The sequence below is a fragment of the Palaemon carinicauda genome, chromosome 12 (assembly GCF_036898095.1).
Source record: "Palaemon carinicauda isolate YSFRI2023 chromosome 12, ASM3689809v2, whole genome shotgun sequence".
Taxonomy (NCBI): domain Eukaryota; kingdom Metazoa; phylum Arthropoda; class Malacostraca; order Decapoda; family Palaemonidae; genus Palaemon; species Palaemon carinicauda.
The window spans coordinates 149,761,300-149,768,799 of record NC_090736.1 but is presented as its reverse complement, the minus strand read 5'-3'; the positions used below and the strand labels follow the sequence as shown (position 1 = coordinate 149,768,799).

The following is a 7,500-nucleotide window of genomic DNA, read 5'->3' as shown; positions in this document are numbered from 1 at the left end:
CATCTCCCCATCTCCTTCCCCTTTGTTCTCCCCTCCCCTTTACCCTTTCCTTCCGTTCCCCATCTCCTTCCCCTTACCTTTCCCTTTCCTCTGCCCGCCCCTTTACCCTTCCCCATGCCCTTCCCCATCTCCCCATCTCCTTCCCCTTTGTTCTCCCCTCCCCTTTACCCTTTCCTTCCGTTCCCCATCTCCTTCCCCTTACCTTTCCCTTTCCTCTCCCCTCCCCTTTACCCTTCCCCATGCCCTTCCCCATCTCCCCATCTCCTTCCCCTTTGTTCTCCCCTCCCCTTTACCCTTTCCTTCCGTTCCCCATCTCCTTCCCCTTACCTTTCCCTTTCCTCTCCCCTCCCCTTTACCCTTCCCCATGCCCTTCCCCATCTCCCCATCTCCTTCCCCTTTGTTCTCCCCTCCCCTTTACCCTTTCCTTCCGTTCCCCATCTCCTTCCCCTTACCTTTCCCTTTCCTCTGCCCGCCCCTTTACCCTTCCCCATGCCCTTCCCCATCTCCCCATCTCCTTCCCCTTTGTTCTCCCCTCCCCTTTACCCTTTCCTTCCGTTCCCCATCTCCTTCCCCTTACCTTTCCCTTTCCTCTGCCCGCCCCTTTACCCTTCCCCATGCCCTTCCCCATCTCCCCATCTCCTTCCCCTTTGTTCTCCCCTCCCCTTTACCCTTTCCTTCCGTTCCCCATCTCCTTCCCCTTACCTTTCCCTTTCCTCTCCCCTCCCCTTTACCCTTCCCCATGCCCTTCCCCATCTCCCCATCTCCTTCCCCTTTGTTCTCCCCTCCCCTTTACCCTTTCCTTCCGTTCCCCATCTCCTTCCCCTTACCTTTCCCTTTCCTCTGCCCGCCCCTTTACCCTTCCCCATGCCCTTCCCCATCTCCCCATCTCCTTCCCCTTTGTTCTCCCCTCCCCTTTACCCTTTCCTTCCGTTCCCCATCTCCTTCCCCTTACCTTTCCCTTTCCTCTGCCCTCCCCTTTACCCTTCCCCATGCCCTTCCCCATCTCCCCATCTCCTTCCCCTTTGTTCTCCCCTCCCCTTTACCCTTTCCTTCCGTTCCCCATCTCCTTCCCCTTACCTTTCCCTTTCCTCTCCCCTCCCCTTTACCCTTCCCCATGCCCTTCCCCATCTCCCCATCTCCTTCCCCTTTGTTCTCCCCTCCCCTTTACCCTTTCCTTCCGTTCCCCATCTCCTTCCCCTTACCTTTCCCTTTCCTCTCCCCTCCCCTTTACCCTTCCCCATGCCCTTCCCCATCTCCCCATCTCCTTCCCCTTTGTTCTCCCCTCCCCTTTACCCTTTCCTTCCGTTCCCCATCTCCTTCCCCTTACCTTTCCCTTTCCTCTCCCCTCCCCTTTACCCTTCCCCATGCCCTTCCCCATCTCCCCATCTCCTTCCCCTTTGTTCTCCCCTCCCCTTTACCCTTTCCTTCCGTTCCCCATCTCCTTCCCCTTACCTTTCCCTTTCCTCTGCCCGCCCCTTTACCCTTCCCCATGCCCTTCCCCATCTCCCCATCTCCTTCCCCTTTGTTCTCCCCTCCCCTTTACCCTTTCCTTCCGTTCCCCATCTCCTTCCCCTTACCTTTCCCTTTCCTCTGCCCGCCCCTTTACCCTTCCCCATGCCCTTCCCCATCTCCCCATCTCCTTCCCCTTTGTTCTCCCCTCCCCTTTACCCTTTCCTTCCGTTCCCCATCTCCTTCCCCTTACCTTTCCCTTTCCTCTCCCCTCCCCTTTACCCTTCCCCATGCCCTTCCCCATCTCCCCATCTCCTTCCCCTTTGTTCTCCCCTCCCCTTTACCCTTTCCTTCCGTTCCCCATCTCCTTCCCCTTACCTTTCCCTTTCCTCTGCCCGCCCCTTTACCCTTCCCCATGCCCTTCCCCATCTCCCCATCTCCTTCCCCTTTGTTCTCCCCTCCCCTTTACCCTTTCCTTCCGTTCCCCATCTCCTTCCCCTTACCTTTCCCTTTCCTCTGCCCTCCCCTTTACCCTTCCCCATGCCCTTCCCCATCTCCCCATCTCCTTCCCCTTTGTTCTCCCCTCCCCTTTACCCTTTCCTTCCGTTCCCCATCTCCTTCCCCTTACCTTTCCCTTTCCTCTCCCCTCCCCTTTACCCTTCCCCATGCCCTTCCCCATCTCCCCATCTCCTTCCCCTTTGTTCTCCCCTCCCCTTTACCCTTTCCTTCCGTTCCCCATCTCCTTCCCCTTACCTTTCCCTTTCCTCTCCCCTCCCCTTTACCCTTCCCCATGCCCTTCCCCATCTCCCCATCTCCTTCCCCTTTGTTCTCCCCTCCCCTTTACCCTTTCCTTCCGTTCCCCATCTCCTTCCCCTTACCTTTCCCTTTCCTCTGCCCGCCCCTTTACCCTTCCCCATGCCCTTCCCCATCTCCCCATCTCCTTCCCCTTTGTTCTCCCCTCCCCTTTACCCTTTCCTTCCGTTCCCCATCTCCTTCCCCTTACCTTTCCCTTTCCTCTGCCCGCCCCTTTACCCTTCCCCATGCCCTTCCCCATCTCCCCATCTCCTTCCCCTTTGTTCTCCCCTCCCCTTTACCCTTTCCTTCCGTTCCCCATCTCCTTCCCCTTACCTTTCCCTTTCCTCTCCCCTCCCCTTTACCCTTCCCCATGCCCTTCCCCATCTCCCCATCTCCTTCCCCTTTGTTCTCCCCCTCCCCTTTACCCTTTCCTTCCGTTCCCCATCTCCTTCCCCTTACCTTTCCCTTTCCTCTGCCCGCCCCTTTACCCTTCCCCATGCCCTTCCCCATCTCCCCATCTCCTTCCCCTTTGTTCTCCCCTCCCCTTTACCCTTTCCTTCCGTTCCCCATCTCCTTCCCCTTACCTTTCCCTTTCCTCTCCCCTCCCCTTTACCCTTCCCCATGCCCTTCCCCATCTCCCCATCTCCTTCCCCTTTGTTCTCCCCTCCCCTTTACCCTTTCCTTCCGTTCCCCATCTCCTTCCCCTTACCTTTCCCTTTCCTCTGCCCGCCCCTTTACCCTTCCCCATGCCCTTCCCCATCTCCCCATCTCCTTCCCCTTTGTTCTCCCCTCCCCTTTACCCTTTCCTTCCGTTCCCCATCTCCTTCCCCTTACCTTTCCCTTTCCTCTGCCCGCCCCTTTACCCTTCCCCATGCCCTTCCCCATCTCCCCATCTCCTTCCCCTTTGTTCTCCCCTCCCCTTTACCCTTTCCTTCCGTTCCCCATCTCCTTCCCCTTACCTTTCCCTTTCCTCTGCCCGCCCCTTTACCCTTCCCCATGCCCTTCCCCATCTCCCCATCTCCTTCCCCTTTGTTCTCCCCTCCCCTTTACCCTTTCCTTCCGTTCCCCATCTCCTTCCCCTTACCTTTCCCTTTCCTCTGCCCGCCCCTTTACCCTTCCCCATGCCCTTCCCCATCTCCCCATCTCCTTCCCCTTTGTTCTCCCCTCCCCTTTACCCTTTCCTTCCGTTCCCCATCTCCTTCCCCTTACCTTTCCCTTTCCTCTCCCCTCCCCTTTACCCTTCCCCATGCCCTTCCCCATCTCCCCATCTCCTTCCCCTTTGTTCTCCCCTCCCCTTTACCCTTTCCTTCCGTTCCCCATCTCCTTCCCCTTACCTTTCCCTTTCCTCTCCCCTCCCCTTTACCCTTCCCCATGCCCTTCCCCATCTCCCCATCTCCTTCCCCTTTGTTCTCCCCTCCCCTTTACCCTTTCCTTCCGTTCCCCATCTCCTTCCCCTTACCTTTCCCTTTCCTCTGCCCGCCCCTTTACCCTTCCCCATGCCCTTCCCCATCTCCCCATCTCCTTCTCCTTTGTTCTCCCCTCCCCTTTACCCTTTCCTTCCGTTCCCCATCTCCTTCCCCTTACCTTTCCCTTTCCTCTGCCCGCCCCTTTACCCTTCCCCATGCCCTTCCCCATCTCCCCATCTCCTTCCCCTTTGTTCTCCCCTCCCCTTTACCCTTTCCTTCCGTTCCCCATCTCCTTCCCCTTACCTTTCCCTTTCCTCTGCCCGCCCCTTTACCCTTCCCTCTCTGCCCGCCCCTTTACCCTTCCCTTGCCCATCTTTTCTTCCTCTTACCTTTCCCCCTCCCACCTTCCCTCCCATCACCTCCCCTCTCTCCCTCTTTTCCTTCCCCTTCCCCCAGGAAAACTGACGATGCCTGCGCGGTGGTAAACACGAAGGTCCTCTATCTCCTCTGATTGAGTCTCGTTCCGGAAGGTTTATGGAAGCGCCTCAAAAGGAGCGTCAAAAGGCCAGGTTTCCGCTCGATCGGTCATATTAAAAGTCTACGATGGATTATGCCTGACGAAAAAGAAAAAGTACACTCCTCTCCCTTCCCCTTTCCTTTCCCCCTATCTCCCTCCCCTCTCTCATAGAGGGAGGAAAAGGTCATTGGAGCTCCTACGCCCTAAATATGAAGCGTGAAAGGGCGCGTCGAGTCGAGAAGAATAAATGACTGTCTAAGAGGAGGACGAAGGAGAAGAGCATCCCTTCGAATTATGTGCCAGATATTTTTTCTTTGGTTTTGCTGATAGGCGAATAAAGGTGATTTGCCACTAAGCTTCTTCTTCTTCCCCAACGTTATGCCTACATTAAAGGGTCGGTTGCCTGATGCGCCCTCTCCAATGCCTTCTATCAAAGGCAACCTCTTCCACTAAACCTCTTCTCTCCATATCATCCTTCACCTTATACTGCCATTTCATTCTCTGTCTCCCTCTTGATCTTCTCCCCACACAGGTTCCTCCTAAGCCCCCCCCCCCCCCCATTCCATCCCCACCATCCAACCCCAACACGTGTCTACACTATCTCAGACGTGACACTCTTATTACTTCCGGCAAGGAAGTTGAAAGGAGGTTATGTTTTTACCCCTGTTTGTGTGTTTGTTTATGAACATTTTCCTGGCCACAATTTTAATCTTAGAGTAATGAAACTTGCAGGGATTAACCATTTTGTAAAAAGCTAGAAATGTTAAAATTTTGGAAGGTCAGGGTCCAAGGTTAAGGTCACTATCGAGCAAAATGTCCAATTAACATAATCAGCCATAAGTCTGGACGTGGTTATCACAGAGACTTCAAATTTGATTCATATTTGAGTGTATAAAAATCCACGTCAATTAATACATGTTAAAGTCGAAGGTCAGGGTCGAGTCCAAGGTTAAACAAAAGATCAAATTCCGGTCATTAACCACGCGGCCACAATTTTGATCGTAAAGTAATGAAACTTAGGGATTTTAAACTTATATATAGTGCTGAAAATGATTAAAGGCTAGTTTGTAGCGCTACGGCCAAGCGTCCTAATTTGCTTATTATCGCTCCGACTGTTATCTTGTATAGAATAAAAACGTTTGGAAATGGTCTACGGATCTTAAATATGTGCTTAAACGCACACTTTTATGTTTTTTGCCGAAAACCCTAAATTACCGGAAAATTTGTGGCTCGAGTTCTTACTCCGGCCACGAATCTTCTATCTTCTCGCTCCCGTAGTAGGTAAGGGGGGGGGGGGGGGGGGCGAAGCCCCTCTGGGTAAGGATACGGCTTTTAGCATAGGTTAGGTGGGTTTTTTAAGTTAGCTTCTCCCGCCAAAATCGTTTTTAGAACAACGGCCACAGTTCAGAATATTCCAGTTTTCTACGAACTCGATTTTAGAATGACGGCCACAGTCCACCCCACTTTATAATATTCCCATTTTCTATGAATGAAAACGGATCTGGCCGTCACCCTACAAAGGCTCCTGATTAAATTTTGGAAGGTCAAAGGTCAAGGTCATGGACGAGCAAAACGTCCATATCACGTAATCAGCCATAAGTTTGGATATCCTTGTCACAGAGACTTCAAACAGGATTCAAATTTGAGTGTATGAAAATCCACGCCATTTAATACATGATGTCAAGCTCAAGGTCGAGCAAAAGGTCGAGAAATAAGCTGCCATGGGTAAGGTCTGTGCTCTACTGAGTGTGCCTCTAGTTACCTCTGCAATCTTTACTACTCCTGCCATTCTTCTTATTTCATCATTTTCCAATTTTTCAAGAAGTGATATTCCGAGTTAGTAAAAGTTTTTGAAAACAGTAGCCCAATTCACAGATTTAATGTCCCCGATAGCCTATTAGCTGAAAAATATTAATGAAATCTCATATTAGAAATGATAATGATATTCCATGCAGTTAAAGGATTTTGAAAACAGTTACACCATTCACAAATTTAATATCCCCGATAGCCTATAAGCTGAAAAAAATTTAAACGGCAATTAGAATTGTGAAATGTCATATTAGAAATGATAAGGATATTTCATGCAGTTAATGGATTTTAAAAACAGTTGCCCAATTCACCTATTTAATATCCCCGATAGCCTATAAGCTGAAAAAAATTTTAAACGGCAACTAGAATTGTGAAATGTCATATTAGAAATGATAATGACATTTCATGCAGTTAAAGGATTTTAAAAACAGTTGTCCATTTCACAAATTTAATATCCCCATTGGCCAAACAGCTGAATAATTTCCGACTAATTGGGTGGTCGAATTAGTGATATCAACTGCAATTGTAGAGCTCAATTGTGTAGTGATTAAATTACCGAAAGCAATTTTCGAAGCGATTGGAATACTTTTAAGCTGGCGATTGAATTCAACCAGCCATCAGAGAATCTTCATTGAAGTCACAGGTAATTCAAAGGTGGATTAGAGGATAATTACTAATCCAACTCTGGGTGCGAAAGTTTCTTTTTTCAGGATTAAGAGAGAAAGGGAATCGGATAAAGAGGAGAATTTGAGAGAAAGGGAATCGGATAAAGAGGAGAATTTGAGAGAAAGGGAATCGGATAAAGAGAAGAATTTGAGAGAAAGGGAATCGGATAAAGAGGAGAATTTGAGAGAAAGGGAATCGGATAAAGAGGAGAATTTGAGAGAAAGGGAATCGGATAAAGAGGAGAATTTGGGAGAAAGGGAATCGGATAAAGAGGAGAATTTGGGAGAAAGGGAATCGGATAAAGAGGAGAATTTGGGAGAAAGGGAATCGGATAAAGAGGAGTATTTGGGAGAAAGGGAATCGGAAAAAGAGAATTTGAGAGAAAGGGAATCGGATAAAGAGGAGAATTTGAGAGAAAGGGAATCGGATAAAGAGGAGAATTTGAGAGAAAGAGAATCGGATAAAGAGGAGAATTTGAGAGAAAGGGAATCGGATAAAGAGGAGAATTTGAGGGAAAGGGAATTGGATAAAGAGGAGAATTTGAGAGAAAGGGAATCGGATAAAGAGGAGAATTTGAGGGAAAGGGAATTGGATAAAGAGGAGAATTTGAGAGAAAGGGAATCGGATAAAGAGGAGAATTTCATAGAAAGGGAATCGGATAAAGAGGAGAATTTCAGAGAAAGGGAATCGGATAAAGAGGAGAATTTCAGAGAAAGGGAATCAGATAAAGAGGAGAATTTGAGAGAAAGGGAATCGGATAAAGAGGTGAATTTGAGAGAAAGGGAATCGGATAAAGAGGAGAATTTGAGAGAAAGGGAATCGGATAAAGAGGAGAATTTGAGAGAAAGGGAATCGGAT

General features: G+C 49.9%; 1 pseudogene; it reads left to right on the top strand.

Annotated features, from left to right (window-relative positions):
• The first annotated feature begins 2,489 nt into the window (after positions 1-2,489).
• LOC137651131 (golgin subfamily A member 6-like protein 25) overlaps positions 2,490-7,500 on the top strand; it is a 6,016-nt pseudogene continuing 1,005 nt past the window's right edge.